This window comes from Bufo gargarizans, chromosome 1 (genome assembly GCF_014858855.1).
Source record: "Bufo gargarizans isolate SCDJY-AF-19 chromosome 1, ASM1485885v1, whole genome shotgun sequence".
NCBI classification, from domain to species: Eukaryota; Metazoa; Chordata; class Amphibia; order Anura; family Bufonidae; genus Bufo; species Bufo gargarizans.
Window position 1 is genome coordinate 681743259 of NC_058080.1, and position 20732 is coordinate 681763990.

Here is a 20732-nt window from a genome sequence, read left to right on the forward strand (position 1 = left end):
AAACAAGCGTTAGACCAGAGAAGATTTTTAATGTTAAGGACCTCTAGTCATTGGACCACTTTTAATGATTCAGTGTGTTTGTGTCAAGTGAATGGAACTGAGCTGCTATCCAATGGACAGCATTATGCTTGTTAAGCTGCCAAGAGGCAGTGGACATTACCACAGTGCTGTGGTCTCTTCAAACAGCTGATTGGTAGGAGTGCCAGGTGTTGTACCCACACCAATCAGGTGAGGATAGGTCATACAACCAGAAAATTCCTTTGAGCACAGGGCCCTACATCTTACTGATTTTTAATGACCAATTTTTGACCATGTACTGTACATTGAAACCTCTTGGAGATCGCCACAGAAATATTGCAGTAATACCCTCAAAGAAGAGACCAATATGCAAAGAAGTTAAAAGGAATTGGAAATTCATCACAAAAAAGTCTGGTCTAGATGGGGAATGGTCTTTTCAAATAGGTGGTCTTTTGAAGAGGTGCCAGTGTCTGAGTACTGTTTCTTCTTAAATTACAGAAGAAGCTTTATCAATATTCTATCTTGTATTCTAGCATACTTCATCTTCTGCTAAGTATACAAATGCCAGGGCTAAAAGCCAAAGAGGCAATCTCTGCTCTTTAGAAATTGGGAACTATACGTTCTTCAAATATGAATGAGGATTAGAAACAAGTGAAAAGGCAGGGGCTAGGTTTGCCAAATTTTACAAAATATTTCCCATGATTTATTATGCTCCAGCAGCCACTAAGGTTACTAAATAATTTATCTAATGGGTTAAACTGGCAAAAAAAATCCAAAATAGCAATCAGTGTCACTGCCCTTCCCCCCAACAAAAGATCCCCTAAAGCTACGGTTCTTCACTGGAGAATGGACACTAAGCTGATGTTCTGGCAACCATTATTGCTGCCTTTAGGATATTATCTATATTATAATATATATTATATATTGTATATAGTGTGTATATAGTGGTTGTAAATTAAAGGCTATGTACACATTATATTGTTAAAAGATGTTCCAAGACTCAATACCTTCATTCTAGTGATCGGTGCGGGTTTGTTTATAACTGAAATCTAATTTTTAATAGTATAAAGCTGTATTAAAAGAAATTTTTAACATGTGTTCCTCTTCTAATTTGTCATTTTGATATAGGGGATGTATAATTTTGTGTCTTTGGGGGAAGGGCTGTCACTGTGGTTTAGAAATAATATTTTTGAAAAATAGATAGATATGAGCTAACCACCCCATTCCTACCCTCTTGGTAGGAGTGGGCTGGTACTACTTTCTGCCAGGAGATGGGAGTGATAGCTAGGACTGTGAGGAGTGAGAAAGCATGTCTGATTGCTCCTGCCTAGGGGACCAGAGAACCAGCTCGTCTTTGAGACCACTGCTCAAGAGTGACTTCAAAAACAAAACTACAGGTATCTTCAAAGCTCCAGTGTTCACAGTCAGCAGAGTAACGAACAACCATAGCTATCCAGACTGCTGCAGGTGAGGGATTACATCTCAGACACCCATCATCATAGATCACATCCAGGCCAACTTAAAAAAGCCTGCATTACACAGTGGACACATACAGCCACAAATGCCAGTTTTCAGTTGTTAGTCAGAAGTTCAGGATTAAGACATCAGCAAAATAGCATACCAGAGGTGCCGTTATCAGCTACTTGACCAGCCACCATACCTCAAAATGTGGGGAGAGAATTTGCACTATGTACATCTACTGCTAGATGTACTACAATTCCTATATTGGACTTAGTACTTCTGGCCTGATTCCTTATACCAGCTTTCCACTGCACAAATCCCCAGCGAGCAACTGCGGGAGTACACTATGACAAATTATCTCATCAAGGCCACTACTACTCCCATCCTCTGTACTGGCTTCTCAGGGGCTCGCTGCAGATAGATACACCATAAATATTTATTTATATATATATATATATATATATTATATAGATAGCATGTAGAAGGGATCACAGCACTCCAGGGATGTGAAAAAAGTAGATGTATTCCTCTATATCCATTTTTAAGCACACCAAAAAAAGCTCCAATTGGGAGCTTAAAAAAGTGTTTTTATGGATACAGAGGAATTTATCTACAACTTTTTTCACATCCCTGGAGTGCTGGCTGTGATCTTAATAGATTGATATGAGATATATACAAACCGGATTCCAAAAAAGTTGGGACACTATACAAATCGTGAATAAAAACTGAATGCAATGATGTGGAGGTGCCAACTTCTAATATTTTATTCAGAATAGAACATAAATCACGGAACAAAGGTTTAAACTGAGAAAATGTACCATTTTAAGGGAAAAATATGTTGAATCAGAATTTCATGGTGTCAACAAATCCCCAAAAAGTTGGGACAAGGCCATTTTCACCACTGTGTGGCATCTCCCCTTCTTCTTACAACACTCAACAGACGTCTGGGGACCGAGGAGACCAGTTTCTCAAGTTTAGAAATAGGAATGCTCTCCCATTCTTGTCTAATACAGGCCTCTAACTGTTCAATCGTCTTGGGCCTTCTTTGTTGCACCTTCCTCTTTATGATGCGCCAAATGTTCTCTATAGGTGAAAGATCTGGACTGCAGACTGGCCATTTCAGTACCCGGATCCTTCTCCTACGTAGCCATGATGTTGTGATTGATGCAGAATGTGGTCTGGCATTATCTTGTTGAAAAATGCAGGGTCTTCCCTGAAAGAGATGACGTCTGGATGGGAGCATATGTTGTTCTAGAACCTGAATATATTTTTCTGCATTGATGGTGCCTTTCCAGACATGCAAGCTGCCCATGCCACACGCACTCATGCAACCCAATACCATCAGAGATGCAGGCTTCTGAACTGAGCGTTGATAACAACTTGGGTTGTCCTTGTCCTCTTTGGTCCGGATGACATGGCGTCCCAGATTTCCAAAAAGAACTTCGAATTGTGACTCGTCTGACCACAGAACAGTCTTCCATTTTGCCACACTCCTTTTTAAATGATCCCTGGCCCAGTGAAAACGCATGAGCTTGTGGATCTTGCTTAGAAATGGCTTCTTCTTTGCACTGTAGAGTTTCAGCTGGCAATGGCAGATGGCACGGTGGATTGTGTTCACTGACAATGGTTTCTGGAAGTATTCCTGAGCCCATTCCTTTACAGTAGCATTTCTGTTTGTGGTGCAGTGTCGTTTAAGGGCCCAGAGATCACGGGCATCCAGTATGGTTTTACAGCCTTGACCCTTACACACAGAGATTGTTCCAGATTCTCTGAATCTTCGGATGATGTTATGCACAGTTGATGATAGATGCAAAGTCTTTGCAATTTTTCGCTGGGTAACACCTTTCTGATATTGCTCCACTATCTTTCTGCACAACATTGTGGGAATTGGTGATCCTCTACCCATCTTGGCTTCTGAGAGACACTGCCACTCTGAGAAGCTCTTTTTATACCCAATCATGTTGTCAATTGACCTAATTAGTGTTAATTGGTCTTCCAGCTCTTCGTTATGCTCAAATTTACTTTTTCCAGCCTTATATTGCTACTTGTCCCAACTTTTTGGGGATTTGTTGACACCGTGAAAATTTGAATTAACGTATTTTTCCTTTAAAATGATACATTTACTCGGATTAAACATTTGATCTGTCATCTACGTTCTATTACAAATAAAATATTGACATTTGTCATCTCCACATCATTGCATTCAGTTTTTATTCACAATTTGTTTAGTGTCCCAACTTTTTTGGAATCGGGTTTGTAGTAGAGATGAGAAAACTGTGTTCTTGAGCAGTGAAGGGCTATCCCCTGACTACGACTATCTCTGTCACTGCTCTGAGTAACAGAATAAGTGCACAGGCTCTGCTACTGCTACCAGAGCAGCAACTGTGCATGCGCCGCTACAGCCCCTCACTGCTCAAGAACTCTGTTTAATTAGCAAATTGATTCTACAAATTGATTTGTTCATCTCTAATATACAGTTAGGTCCATATATATTTGGACAGAGACAACATTTTTCAATTTTTTGTTCTGTACAATACTACAATGGATTTTGAACAAAACAATTCAGATGCAGTTAAAGTTCAGACTTTCAGCTTTAATTCAGTGGGTTGAACAAAATGATTGCATAAAAATGTGAGGAACTAAAGCATTTTTTTAACTCAATCCCTTCATTTCAGGGGATTAAAGTAATTGGACAAATTAAATAATTGTAAATAAAATGTTAATTTCTAATACTTGGTTGAAAACTCTTTGTTGGCAATGACTGCCTGAAGTCTTGAACTCATGGACATCACCAGACGCTGTATTTCCTACTTTTTAATGCTCTGTCAGGACCTTTACTGCAGCAGTTTTCAGTTGCTGTTTGTTTGTGGCCTTTCTGTCTGAAGTTTAGTCTTTAACAAGTGAAATGCTCTATTGGGTTCAGATCCGGTGACTGACTCGGCCATTCAAGAATATTCCACTTCTTTGCTTTAATAAACTCCTGGGTTGCTTTGGCTTTTTGTTTTGAGTCATGGTCCATATGTATTATGAAACGCCGACCAATCAGATTGGCTGCATTTGGCTGGATTTGAGCCCACAGTATGTCTCTGAAAACCCCAGAATTCATCCGGCTGCTTCTGTCCTGTGTCACATCATCAATAAACACTAAGGACCCAGTGCCACTGGCAGCCATGCATGCCCAAGCCATCACACTGCCTCCGTCGTGTTTTACAGATGATGTGGGATGCTTTGGATCATAAGTTGTACCATGCCTTCGCCATATGAGTGGCTTGCACGGTGCAGTGAACCCTCTGTATTTACTTTCATGCAGTCTTCTCTTTATGGTAGATTCGGATATTGATACGCCCATATCCTGGAGAGTGTTGTTCACTTGGTTGGCTGTTGTGAAGGGGTTTCTCTTCACCGTGGTAATCATTCTGCAATCATCCACCACTGTTATCTTCTGTAGGCGTCCAGGTCTTTTTGCCTTGTTGAGGTCACCAGTGCTTTCTTGCTTTCTCAGGATGTACCAAACTGTAGATTTTGCCACTCCTAATAGTGCAGCAATTTCTCGGATGTTTTTTTTTCAGTTTTCGCAGATGAAGGATGGCTTGTTTCACCTGCATGGAGGGCTCCTTTAACCGCATGTTTACTTCACAGCAAAATCTTCACAATGCAAGCACCACACCTCAACTCAACTCTCAGGCCTTTTATGTGCTTAATTGAGAATGAAATAATGAAGGAATTGCCCATGAAACAGCCTTTGAGTCAATAGTTTAATTATTTTTGGTCCCTTTAAAAATAGGGTGCCACATGTAAAGGGGCTGAAACTCTTAAACCCTTCATCCAATTTTAATGTCGATACCCTCAAATAAAAGCAAAAATTCTGGATTTTATGCCCATGTCCATTATATAACTATAACTTGAATATGTTTTAGTAAACATGTCAGAAAAACTAAATTTAGGTCAGTGTCCAAATATATATATGGACCTAACTGTAAAGATAGATATATAGACAGACAGACATCTGGCTATATCTAGTGTGGATGCACAAGTTCAATATTCTTGCATTTTGTTGCATGCTTATTCGAGAGTAATAAAATACTACTTACTAGTATTTTCTCTGTAAATGTGGTTAGATCTATCAGCAAATTAGTCCTGTACCATACAGTCTGCTTCAGTCCAGTCTATTGACCTTACCACCTTTACAAATCATTAAAACAAAAAGGATTCACCAAATATATTGCTTCCCTGAACCAATACAAAGCTTTAATTAAGGTCGCGGCAAATTGTCTCGATTTACCCCTAATCTCATTGATGACTTTTAAGAGTCCATCAATATGGAGGTAATGTAATTTCATTTGTTCAGATTTTATTTTAGCAGAGCTGAATTTTAAGCAAACATAATGAACATCTTGTTCAGCACATTGTACATATTTGCTTACTGTTTTACAAACATAGGTTCTATAGATTTAACACAGATCATTTAAAGCACTGAGTTTGCATTACTTGTGAATGGTCAGACACTGTGTTCAAATTCCCAGATTTGGACTCCTGGGAGCTGATTACAGGGAAAAGTCTGAGATATGATTTCATTCACACACAGGCTCAGCATTTATTAACATAAAAATGTGGCTTTATGGATATAAGAATAATCTTTTCAATTAAAATGAGTTGCATTTCTTAATCTAAGAAAGAAAAAAGTACCGATATATTGTTTTAGTAACAGTAATAGTAAACTTTACTTTAGCAACCAGTGCCAGACAGCTACTGCACATCGAAGACCTTTAGGAGGGGATACAAGGGGCCAGGAAGCTAGATAACATCTAGCTATGTAACAAAGAGCTCAGCTCCGTGGAACACATCACCAGGACAAAATATGTCTTGCTACTACCAGCTCTTTGTATCATATCGGCACCGGCCAGGTGCCATGTGGAGAACTGGTCAATGGGGTGCTGGCTCATTTGTTCACGGCTTAAGCGACTGTTACTTACTTTACTCTGTATGCTATGTATTGTGTGTATATATATAAAAGTGAAGATATGGCAGCACCAACCAATAATGGGAGTGGGTGCTAGCTCCAATTGAGAGGCTTACCCAAAATGTATAACTGAAAAATAGAGCAGCACTCCAAGATTGCGGTAAAAAAAAGGTATTTTTTCACCCATTAGTGACGCGATGTTTCGGCTCCAACATGAAGCCTTTCTCAAGCAATGTGAACAATGCAAAATAGACATACACTCACCTAAAGAATTATTAGGAACACCATACTAATACGGTGTTGGACCCCCTTTTGCCTTCAGAACTGCCTTAATTCTACGTGGCATTGATTCAACAAGGTGCTGATAGCATTCTTTAGAAATGTTGGCCCATATTGATAGTATAGCATCTTGCATTTGATGGAGATTTGAGGGATGCACATCCAGGGCACGAAACTCCCGTTCCACCACATCCCAAAGATGCTCTATTGGGTTGAGATCTGGTGACTGTGGGGGCCATTTTAGTACAGTGAACTCATTGTCATGTTCAAGAAACCAATTTGAAATGATTTGAGCTTTGTGACATGGTGCATTATCCTGCTGGAAGTAGCCATGAGAGGATGGGTACATGGTGGTCATGAAGGGATGGACATGGTCAGAAACAATGCTCAGTTAGCCCGTGGCATTTAAACTATGGCCAATTGGCACTAAGGGGCCTAAAGTGTGCCCAGAAAACATCCCCCACACCATTACACCACCACCACCAGCCTGCACAGTGGTAACAAGGCATGATGGATACATGTTCTCATTCTGTTTACGCCAAATTCGGACTCTACCATTTGAATGTCTCAACAGAAATCGAGACTCATCAGACCAGGCAACATTTTTCCAGTCTTCAACAGTCCAATTTTGGTGAGCTCGTGCAAATTGTAGCCTCTTTTTCCTATTTGTAGTGGAGATGAGTGGTACCCGGTGGGGTCTTCTGCTGTTGTAGTCCATCCACCTCAAGGTTGTGCGTGTTGCGGCTTCACAAATGCTTTGCTGCATACCTCGTAACGAGTGGTTATTTCAGTCAACGTTGCTCTTCTATCAGCTTAAATCAGTCGGCCCATTCTCCTCTGACCTCTAGCATCAACAAGGCATTTTCGCCAACAGGACTGCCGCATACTGGATGTTTTTCCCTTTTCACACCATTCTTTGTAAACCCTAGAAATGGTTGTGCGTGAAAATCCCAGTAACTGAGCAGATTGTGAAATACTCAGACCGGCCCGTCTGGCACCAACAACCATGCCACGCTCAAAATTGCTTAAATCACCTTTCTTTCCCATTCTGACATTTAGTTTGGAGTTCAGGAGATTGTCTTGACCAGGACCACAACCCTACATGCATTGAAGCAACTGCCATGTGGTTGGTTGACTAGATAATCGCATTAATGAGAAATAGAACAGGTGTTCCTAATAATTCTTTAGGTGAGTGTATATAGTGAAGGGAAGTGACATCATCAGATTAAAGTGCTTACAAAAAGAGCCTACATTAACCCATGCTGGCGTGAATGGCAATACAAATACATCGAGATATTACAATTTATCATAAAACATGTGCAATTCATTCATAGTACAGTACAATAAAACAGTGTCCATACATGATTAGTGCAAAATCAATGTGCACATAAAGTGCTTTAAAAATTGATCCCAGCATTAAATGGTTTAAAAGGTTATTCCAATTCATTATGTATGGGGAATGGCAGGAACACATGGTGATGGGCGTGAGTAAAGGCACATAACAAGGCAACTTACATACCCCTATTGCAGATCAACCGCTGAGCACGGCGTGCCCGGTCCTCCAGTGCGCATGCGCCACACGGGGCATCATGCAAATGTCATATAGAAGCGTCATCACAAACATGCGCCTGCGCAATATTCAGTATTCCTCAACAATCGCCATCTTGGAAAAGGTAAAACATAGGTTAGACGCAGCTGTTGCACAGCGTCCCCACCCATGTAAACTACCATTCAGACATTGGCAAAACAAAAACATACTATTCATACATTAAAAACACCGTTGCTTATAAGATCATCTGTATTCAACCAAAGATACCATCAGGCACCAACTGTTGAATCACATACAGGGAGCACCATGTGGGAGGAGCCGAGTCACCAGCAATTCCACACAGTGTTAACCCTGCTGATCCCGCAACATTATGAGGGATCTCATCGTGTCATCACAATCATACTAAGGAAACTGAACAACCATACTATCGCAGGCAATCGCGCATGTGAAAAGACGCCTAGAGAATAATTCTGGGGTTGAAGTTGCATTGATTGTACATCACACCGCTCATCCGTCATGTGGTCCTTGGTCACTCACCACAATAATCTGTGTGTAAAAATGAGAAGAAAAAAAAAGGAGAAAAAAAGAAAGAAAAAGAGAAAAGTAATATAAATATATCCTCCACATATTGCAGTTTAATAATTACATTGCAACCTAACTCGAAGGTATACCTATCCTAAATTAAAGTCTGCATTGAGGCCATATGGTCTCAAAAAGTTGAGGGTGTATATCTAGCATATTTATTTTTTCTTTAACAGTGAAATCCTATTGCCACCCCTCCTGGGCATTGGTACATGATCTATAATCCAGCATTTGAGATCTCTTTCCTTGTGATCGAGATCTACAAAATGCTTGGAAACAGGCAAATCCAATCTTTTTTGTCGAATACTTAACTGATGGTTATTCATCCTGGATTTAAAATCTGTAGAGGTTTCCCCAACATATCAGATATTACACGGACAAGATAATACATAGACAACATGATCTGAAATGCATGTCAAGTGGAAACGAATGGGATAATTCTCACCTGTGGATAGATGAGTGAATGTAGTAGATTTGCACATACAGTACAGACCAAAAGTTTGGACACACCTTCTCATTCAAAGAGTTTTCTTTATTTTCATGACTATGAAAATTGTAGATTCACACTGAAGGCATCAAAACTATGAATTAACACATGTGGAATTATATACATGACAAAAAAGTGTGAAACAACTGAAAATATGTCATATTCTAGGTTCTTCAAAGTAGCCACCTTTTGCTTTGATTACTGCTTTGCACACTCTTGGCATTCTCTTGATGAGCTTCAAGAGGTAGTCATCTGAAATGGTTTTCACTTCACAGGAGTTCCCTGTCAGGTTTAATAAGTGGGATTTCTTGCCTTATAAATGGGGTTGGGACCATCAGTTGCGTTGTGGAGAAGTCAGGTGGATACACAGCTGATAGTCCTACTAAATAGACTGTTAGAATTTGTATTATGGCAAGAAAAAAGCAGCTAAGTAAAGAAAAATGAGTGGCCATCATTACTTTAAGAAATGAAGGTCAGTCAGTCCGAAAAATTGGGAAAACTTTGAAAGTGTCCCCAAGTGCAGTCACAAAAAACATCAAGCGCCTAAAAGAAACTGGCTCACATGCGGACCGCCCCAGGAAATGAAGACCAAGAGTCACCTCTGCTGCGGAGGATAAGTTCATCCGAGTCACCAGCCTCAGATATCGCAGGTTAACAGCAGCTCAGATTAGAGACCAGGTCAATGCCACACAGAGTTCTAGCAGCAGACACATCTCTAGAACAACTGTTAAGAGGAGACTGTGTGAATCAGGCCTTCATGGTAGAATATCTGTTAGGAAACCAGTGCTAAGGACAGGCAACAAGCAGAAGAGACTTGTTTGGGCTAAAGAACACAAAGAATGGACATTAGACCAGTGGAAATCTGTGCTTTGGTCTGATGAGTCCAAATTTGAGATCTTTGGTTCCAACCACCGTGTCTTTGTGCGACGCAGAAAAGGTGAACGGATGGACTCTACATGCTTGGTTCCCACCGTGAAGCATGGAGGAGGAGGTGTGATGGTGTGGGGGTGCTTTGCTGGTGACACTGTTGGCGATTTATTCAAAATTGAAGGCATACTGAACCAGCATGGCTACCACAGCATCTTGCAGCGGCATGCTATTCCATCCGGTTTGCGTTTAGTTGGACCATCATTTATTTTTCAACAGGACAATGACCCCAAACACACCTCCAGGCTGTGTAAGGGCTATTTGACCATGAAGGAGAGTGATGGGGTGCTGCGCCAGATGACCTGGCCTCCACAGTCACCTGATCTGAACCCAATCGAGATGGTTTGGGGTGAGCTGGACCGCAGAGTAAAGGCAAAAGGGCCAACAAGTGCTAAGCATCTCTGGGAACTCCTTCAAGACTGTTGGAAGACCATTTCAGGTGACTACCTCTTGAAGCTCATCAAGAGATTGCCAATAGTGTGCAAAGCAGTAATCAAAGCAAAAGGTGGCTACTTTGAAGAACCTAGAATATGACATATTTTCAGTTGTTTCACACTTTTTTGTTATGTATATAATTCCATGTGTTTTATTTTTTTTATTTTTTTTTATACATCTCTTTATTGAAGTGAAAGGAACCATACAATAAGCACGCCAGTTACTTGATATACATGATACAAGACATTATCTGCGGGTTGTACAGACAAATAACACTGCATAGTTCCCCACTCATTTTTTATTAATTTTTCCCAGTAAAGTTACCATCCTTTCTCACCCCCCCTCCCCTAACCCAACCCTCCTCCCCCCTCCCAACGCCCCCCAACCCAGAAACACTAGTCTGGTCACTGAATGCCACTTTACAGAATGCTCATTACGCCATGAGTCAGCAGGTCACCCAAGATACATTATATTTCCAGCTTCCCCAACCTGTTTGCAAGTTGCGCTTCTAGGTACCATTTTGTCAGCTTGAATGGGGCCATCAGCTCTCTGATCTCGCAAGAAGACAAAAACTCCTCTACAAAACCCTTCCATTTTTTGATGAATTTCCCCACCAGTTGCTCCTTGTCTTGTTCCACCTCCAGCCTTTCCAAATAAAGGACATTCTTCATCGTCCCAACCACCTCGTCCCATGACGGCACTTCCACTCCCAACCAGTGTCGCAAAAGAGACTTTTTCACTGACATCAACAAAAGATGTACCCCTCCCTCATTAACCACTGCCCCTAATTCCTCCTCCTGATTTTTCGGTATATAGCGGAAATAATTCCACGTGTTAATTCATAGTTTTGATGCCTTTAGTGTGAATCTACAATTTTCATAGTCATGAAAATAAAGAAAACTCTTTGAATGAGAAGGTGTGTCCAAACTTTTGGTCTGTACTGTATATATATATATATATATATATATATATATATATCTATGTATGTAGAAATGGACAGCACATCCAGTAGAAAAATATATTCAAAAATTTTTATTCAGCCACAGTGGCTATCTATATATATCTACAAAGGAAAAATGGCGGCACTGGCTGTAATTAGATGAAAAATAGGGTGCACGATCCTAGGGTATAGACTTCTCACCCCACAAGTAGAATCCAGAAAAAGGACGGCACTCCAGTAAGATGAAAAGAAAAGGATACCTTTATTCAACCATCCGGTGCAAAGTTTCGGCTCTGAATGAGCCTTTTTCAAGCTTGAAAAAGGCTCATTCAGAGCCGAAACTTTGCACCGGATGGTTGAATAAAGGTATCCTTTTCTTTTCATCTTACTGGAGTGCCGTCCTTTTTCTGGATTCTATATATATATCTATATATATATATATATATATATATATATATATATATATATTTATCATAGTTTAGTACACTTTTATACACTAAAAGAGAACCTGTCACCAAGAAATGCAATACAATCTGAAAGCACCATGTTATAGAGCAGGAGAAGCTGAGTGGATTGATGTATATGTTTATGGGAAAAGATTCATTAAAACTTGTAATTTTTATATTTATATCTGCAGCCCCTTTGAAGAGCTATCGGTACAGGAGGGAGGTGTTATCAGTGACTGACAGCTATCTCTCCATGTACATTTATGCACACAATGCTGTCAATCACTGGTACCCCCTCCCTCCTGTACCGATGTTGTTTATAGACAGTAGAAAAAGCTGAGTTATAAATGTAGAAATTACAGGTTTTCCAGAATTTTCCCGCAAAACTATATATCAATCTGCTCAGCTTCTCCTGCTTTATAAAATGGTGCGGTCAGATTGTATTGCATTTTTTTGGTGAAAGGTCCTCTTTAAGTCGTGTTAAGCCTATTTATTCCTGAATCTCAGAATTCACTGTAATATAATCAGATATGGCGATACCAGTTATGTTTATTGTTTTATTATTTGTTTTTTCGGGATTTGGAAAAGCAGGGTGATTTGAATACTTGTATTTTATTTTAATATTTTTAAAAACATGTACTTACTAGTAACTATTTCTTTTAGTCCCCCTAGGGAACTTAAACATGTAATCATACCTTTGTTATACCAGTATGCCCAGTCTGCCTACAGCTATCAGCCTACAGCAGGGTATGATGGGATTTGTAGTTTTACAACAGCTGGAGAGCCGCAGTTTGCCCATCCCTGGCTTATACCATACAATGCAATATTTTTATACTGCAGTTTATGAAGTTTGTGATGTCTGACTATTGAGCCCTGCAGGAGACAGTGCTTAAGAGGAGGACTACCATGGCATACTCCCTTGCTGTCTTAATAATGAAAATTTGTCTCAAATGTCAGGAAGGGGTCAAGGGACAAGACAGGGCTGTTAACAGTCTTTTGATTTAGGGAGAACTTCAGATGTTGGTTCATCAAGATTGCGACCTCTGAATGTGATTGAGCTAAGATTAAAAAGTGTATATACTGCTAGTGGTGCTCTGTCAATGATCACACAACTGAGATGGTGCACCCTTTCTGTTGGGTTCTGCAGCAGGGTATATGTTGAGGCAGGGTCAGATTAATACTTGGTGGCATCTCCCCTTGCTGCCATACCAGCTGTCACTCTGGCAAGGTAATTGTCACATAGATGCTGGATATTTTCTTGTGGTGTGTCATTCCAAGCTCTTTCAACAAGGACCCATAGTTCATCAAAGGTGATACCCTGAAGGGCATGTTTTGTAGTGCAGGCAGTGTGTTATCTTGTGGAACACCAAGTCTCCTAACTGAGTCTGGTTTCAGGATGTCCTGGACATATCGAAGGCTGGTCAATGTTCCAGTTGAAGGAGCTTGGAATGACTTACCACAGGAGGGTATTCAGCAACTGTATGGCCATTACAATGTCACAGAGACATTGCAGCAAAGGAGATGACATCCTGTATTAATGTGACCCTTTAACTTATACCCTGCTGCAGAACCCAAAATAAAGGATGCACTGTCTTGATTGTATAATGATTGACCAAGCCCCTCTAGCAGTTTATATGGTTTATACTTGTCAATCTCAGCCCAATCGCATTAAGATTTCCAGGTGTTCTTTTGTCATTTTCCATTATTGTATAAACAGTACATAGTCGTCACCATGCAAATTCAAGGCTATTGGGGGAGATTTATTAATAGTGCCGTATAGTGTGCAAGAAAATTTTGCCTCCACCATTTTTATTTTGTGTGTATTTATAAATAATGTGCTAAATGTGTTGTAAATTGTGAGATATGTCGAATTTTTTTTTGTGCAAGGCAGTCTGTAGGGAGCATATGACAAACTGCACTATGTGATGGTGTAAGTGGAAATCGTGCACCACAGGGATGATTATTTGCAACACAATGTGCCACAGGGATGTCTCATCACAGAATTTTACACCATTTTTATACCACCTTGGAGCTGGTATATTTTTAGAAAACCAGATATGATTTAACATTACTTAGACAAGCACAAGACAAGGAGTGAATTACTGTATGTTTAGACAAAAAAATGTGGACAAGAAATGACCAAAAAAAGACGTGTCTAGTATGGCACACTGCATAATAGGCACAGTATGTTAATATACGCCATGCTAACGACATGGACAAGAAAAACTGGCACAATGGCTGACGGAGTCTCATGACAACAAGTAATGTCGTACACAGTCGTGTTACATTATTATGACCACCTTCTACTTTCGATGTCGTGAGCTGGCTTGGTGGGTATGTAAGGTGTGATTGTCTGCACACATATACCTTGTTACTGTCATGGGTAAATGGGGCAATTTATCAGAGTTGCAAAAATAGATGATTATTGGTCTATGCCCTAAGGGTGGCAATATTTCTAAAACTGCGCAGTTTGTGAACTGTTCCCATGCTGCTGTGGTGAAAGTGTATTGTGAGCCGACGAAGCAGACAGATGGTCACTGCTAACAAAGTTAGGCTTCAATTTTCGTGGCAGCATCAGAATTGGACCTCCGCTGATTGGAAAGAGTTTCTTATTCCGATAAGGCCTCATGCACACGGCCGTTGTTTTGGTCTGCATCCGAGCCACAGTTTTGGTGGCTAGGATGCGGACCCATTCACTTCAATTGGGCCGCAAAAGATGCAGACAGCACTCCGTGTGCTGTCCGCATCTGTTGCTCCGTTCCGTGGCCCCGCAAAAAAAATATAACCTGTCCTATTCTTGTCCGAGCTTTGAGGACAAGAATAGGAAGTTATATTAAAGGCTGTCCGTGCCGTTCTGCAAATTGCGGAAGGCACACAGGACGCCATCTGTGTTTTTGCAGATCCGCGATTTGCGGACCGCAAAACACACAACGGTCGTGTGCATGAGGCCTAAGACACATTTTCTGCTTCATTGAATAGATAGACCTTGGCGTGTCAAGCAAGAGAACAAACATTCTGCAACCGTTGCTGGTTGGTGGCAGTGTAATAGTCTGGGGAATGTTTTTGTGACATTCTCTGGACCCATTTATCCAAGTGGAAGTTACTTTCACCAGAATTGGGTATGAATACATCCTTGCAGATCACGTACACCATTACATGAGGATTGTTTCCCCTGGGATGGATGGAATCTTCCAGCAAGACAATCCGACATGTCACATGGCTAGAGATTTCAAATATTGTTTGGAAGAGCATGACCAATACTTCCAAGTACTACCCTGGCCCCCTAATTTCCCAGACTTGAACCCAATTGAGCATCTATGGGTTTACCTTGATTATCGTGTTTGCTGTATGGATCTACCCCCATGCACCCTCCTGCAGCAGCTGTCAGCATGGCTCCAGATACCTGTGACAACCTACCAGGACCTTATTGAGTCACTTCCTAGCTCCTGTCCATGCTACACTTAGCAGTAAGTTTGTATATTAGTTGGCTGTCAGAATAATGTGACTCGACTATGTCATACCTTCCAACCGTCCCGTATTCTGTAGGACAGTCCTGGATTGCAGTGGCTGTCCCACTGTCCTGGTACGGGGGAGGTATGTCCCGCTTTCTGGCAGCTGTGCCTGCTTCCATAGGAAGGAGACAGTTGCCTGTAATGATGAAGCAGAGAGCCAGCATCAGCTCCTTGCTTCATCATTCCTCCCCCCTGCCGACTCTCCACACCTCTGGTCTGTGCGGGGGGCGGGGCCGTCCAGCAGTCAGCCTCGGCTCCTCCTCCTCCACGGACCAGAGAAGCCGATGTCCTGCTGCTGCTAGGAACAAGGTAAGTATGTGGTGTTTATTTTTTTTGCTTTCTGTGAGGGGGCACATAACAGGGCATATTACTTGGGGCACAGCTGGGCATATTACTGTGGGCACATAACAGGGCATATTACTGGGGGCACAGCTGGGCATAATTCTGTGAGGGGGCACAATGTGGGCATAAATACTGTGCGGTGGCATGAAGGGAAAATAACTACTATGTGGGGACATTAAGGGGACTGGTATTTATGTTTTGGGCGGAGTTACAGGAGTGGCCTAGTGCGGAAAATATTTGTCCCTCTTTGTTTAGAAGGTTGGGAGGTATGCTATGTATATGTGCCTCACTGTTCACATAACTGTATAATATGCACTATAGTGACAAAACAGCAAACATATTTAGCACATGCCCCGGGCACAACTTACAGGGGAAATTAACACTTTTTGCTGACAGTTCCCCAAATATTACAGCTGATTACTTGAGGTCCCAGCAGTAGGAAACCCTGTAGCCAGCCTATCTGTCACGAGGTAGAGTCACGGGTATAAAGATCGGGGGTGCACCCCCTGAGTGGCCACCCGGTCCCCTGTCCCTGCCTACTTGCACCAACCGCCCTAAGTGACGGGGCACAACTGGACGACAGTCCCTGAGTAAGTGCAAACAGAGAGATAGAGACAGCAGGGAAGTGGACAGCCAATGAGAGGTAGCACTAGAGCGGACAGAGAGGTGGAACAAGCAAGGTACCACCAAAAACGGAAGGGTGAGGCGGGTCAACTAGCCGGGGTCAGTCCAGGAGGTCACATCAGTACAAGGGAAGAGGCAAAGACAAAATCCAAAAGCAAGCCGAGGTCAAAATCCGAGAGGTACCGTCAAGGTTCAGGGAACAGGCAGAAGAGGTGTCAGGAAGCAGATCAAGGGTCAAATCCAAAGGTAAGCTAAATACGAGAACGAGGCTGAACACAGATCCTCGCTCCCGAAGCTAAGCAGCAGGTCTGTGGCTGATGGGAGACCAAGTGAGCCTTCGGCGCCCCGTTACACTATCAGTGGGTGGTGTTTCTAACATAAAGAGATTGTTGAAAGTGGACATCTCTTTCATTCATCTTTCCATTAGAATTTTTCACAGTTTGACAGAGGAGGACAACTCAATGTCAGTAGGTGTTGGTGAAGCACCAGCATTCGATATCTTCTGCTCTACACACTTTCTGGATCCTGGCTTAGATGAATGCCTTATACTGTAGCTCCCACCACTCCTCTCCATGCCGCAGAGTGTTCAGATGCTTAATTACACTTTACAGAGGCTAGTTTGAGCATTATTAACAGACATTTCAGGTGCCGAACAATCTCATTTGTCTCCGGATATTCCACAGAGCTGAATAGACGGTACTTTGTTTTAGAGCAATGCTTGTTTGTTCTCAGGTTTCATCTCCCCGTATACTACTCTTCTCCTAGATAAAAAGAATTATTATAAACATTATGCGCCTTTATGGTATAACATAAATGAAAACAGCCTGGCTAATTTAATTCAGATTTCTCTTTTATCATACATTGATTTATTTAGTACCATTAACAACATCACATTGTGGAATGCTCGTTCCTGTACGGGGAAAAGCAACAGTAATTAATCATTTTTATCATGCTCACATTAGAAATGTGTTTGCATTGAAATGCGCTCTTTACAAGGTGTTTGCTATGCAGATACTCATCGTGGTTACAGCCCCCCACCCCCCAAAGTGACTTACAGCGGGTGCCTCCTGAATTACTTGATTTTTATGAAACTGCTGTGCATATTGATTAAAGGTCTTTTTGGTCTGCACAGGTTCTGGCATAGATCTCGTTCTGCAGTAGATACTGAGGGGAGCCAAGATTTCTGATTGACAGTAAGAAAGTGTAGAACATACCCTAACTGTATTGTATCTTTATTATCTTTTTATTGTCGATTTCGCATATTTTCATTATATCGTATGCAGTGTAGAAAGATCTGTGGTTATACGGAAACCATCAACAAGCAGTCTAGCTGTGCAAATGAATCTTAACCAAGTTTTTCAAGATATTATATTAAAGAGGTTGTCACAGATTTTGTTATTGATAGCCTATTGTCACCTGTGTGTAGACACTTGTACTAGAAATAGGGGAAGACTGGCAATAAACACTAGAGGTAAAATTCCCTGTGGGCCACCGGTGCTCTCCTCATTTCCCTCTTGTTAGAAATACTGTAATAGACCTTCACGGCCCACTGGCCAAGTACATAAGAATTTGACGTTTTCAGCGTCAGGACATGATGGACCACAGGCAGGAGTATAGCTAGAATTGACTGGGCCCCACAGCAAATTTTCTACAGCCCCCTGCTGATATAGATGACCTATCTGTGGACAAGTCATCCATAGTAAAGAGCGGATTTTTTTTAAAACAAGTATCTGTCGCAGTATCAGTGTTCTAAATATCTGGATAGGAGTAGTAGTGCTCTAATTCATATATATATATATATATATATATATATACACACTACTACCCATATACAGATATCACCTATATACACAATAAGCAGATGTTGACATAGATACACAAACACTCACATACTAACACATGTACACACACACAGATAAACACATATGGACTGCCAGGGATTGCCTTCATACAGGGGGTCACACTCAGATATCTTCACGGACACCAGGATTTAAGGGCCAAACCGTGTTTTATTGTGGCACATGCACGTAAACATAAACAGTTATACAAAATAAACTCCTGCCCGACTGGGCTCTACCTAAACAGAATCACCTATAATCTTAGATTTATGCTCAGGGTCTCAGGCTCCAAGCCTCAGTCGGTCCGCTCAACAAACACGGTTCCACACCTCCAGACTGAGACCACCCACAGAGCCTCCGCTCTAGGTTAATACACACTTTCCCAGACAGACACACTGAGGGTGGATTTCTGCCAGACTGATTAGGGTAGGCTTCACCTGCGCTCACCTCAGGTATGAGGGAATACCCGTGCTGGAAGGGTGTGGTTCGGCAGCTCCCACTACCAAGCCTAGCTGACAGTCCAATTAACCCCTTCAGGACCCTGCCATTTTTCACCTTAACACCTTAGTGACCAAGCACATTTTTTAAAAATTGCCTTCCAAGAGCTAGAACTTTTTTGTTTTTTCATAAATGTACTTGTATGAGGTCTTATTTTTTGCAGAACAAGTTATAGTTTGTAATGCACAATTTTAAGTACACGTAATGATTGATTAAAGCCAGCCGTTTAGCTAAAACCCCCTTTTTTACATCAGTAAAAACACGTATGGGTGGTCACTAAGGGGTTAAGGGCCAGGCCATTTTTTGCAAATCTGACCTGTGTCACTTTATGTGGTGATAACTTTAAAACGCTTTTACTTATTCAGACTATTCTGAGATTGTTTTCTCGTCACATATTGTACTTCATGACAATGGTAAAATTGAGTCAAAAATTTGTTTTTTATTTATAAAAAATTCAAAATTTTCATTTTTTTTTAAAAGATTAGCAAATTTCCAAATTTCAATTTCTCTACTTTTATAATAGTAATACCTCCAAAAATAGTTATTACTTTACATTCCCCATATGTCTACTTCATGTTTGGATCATTTCGTGAATGCCATTTTATTTTTTGGGAACGTTAGAAGGCTTAGAAGTTTAGAAGCAAATCTTGAAATTTTTCTGAAAATTTCCAAAACCAACTTTTTAAGGACCAGTTCAGGTCTGAAGTCACTTTGTGAGGCTAAGGCCTCATGCACACGACCGTTGTGTGCATCCGTGGCCGTTGTGCCGTTTTCCGTATTTTTTCACGGACCCATTGACTTTCAATGGGTCCGTGGAAAAATCTGAAAATGCACCGTTTGGCAGCCGCATCCGTGATCCGTGTTTCCTGGCCGTGAAAAAAATATGACCTGTCCTATTTTTTTCACGGCCAACGGTTCACGGACCCATTCAAGTCAATGGGTCCGTGAAAAAACACGGATGCACACAAGATTGTCATCCGTGTCCGTGATCCGTGTCCGTGAACCGTGTCCGTTTTTTCCTATCATTTCAATGGCAAACTTGACTTAGATTTTTTTTTTCATTTTTCATGTCCGTGGATCCTCCAAAAATCAAGGAAGACCCACGGACGAAAAAACGGTCACGGATCACGGACCTACGGACCCCGTTTTTGCGGACCTTAAAAAAAAACGGTCGTGTGCATGAGGCCTTACATAATAGAAACCACCCAAAAATGACCACATTTTAGAAGCAACACCCCTCAAGGTATTCAAAACTGATTTTAAAAACTTTGTTAACCCTTTAGGTGTTCCACAAGAATTAATGGAAAATAGAGATAAAAATTAAAAATTTCACTTTTTTGGAAGATTTTCCATTTGAATCCATTTTTTCCAGTTACAAAGCAAGGGTTAACAGCCAAACAAAACTCAATATTTATGGCCCTGATTCTGTAGTTTACAGAAACACTGCATATGTGGTCGTAAACTGCTGTCCGGGCACACGGCATTGCGCAGAAGGAAAGGTACGCCATATGGTTTTTGGAAAGCAGATTTCACTGGGATAATTTTAAGCTGCCATGTCACATTTGAAGCCCCCCTGATGCACCCGTTGAGTAGAAACTCCAAAAAAGTGACCCCATTTTAGAAACTACACCCCTCAAGGTATACAAAACTGATTTTACAAACCTTGTTAACCCTTTAGGTGTTCCACAAGAATTGATGGAAAATAGAGATTACATTTCAGAATTTCACTTTTTTGGCAGATTTTCCATTTGAATCTATTTTTCCACTAACAAAGCAAGGGTTAACAGCCAAACAAAACTATACGGGCACAGCTATACGGGCACACGGTATTGCG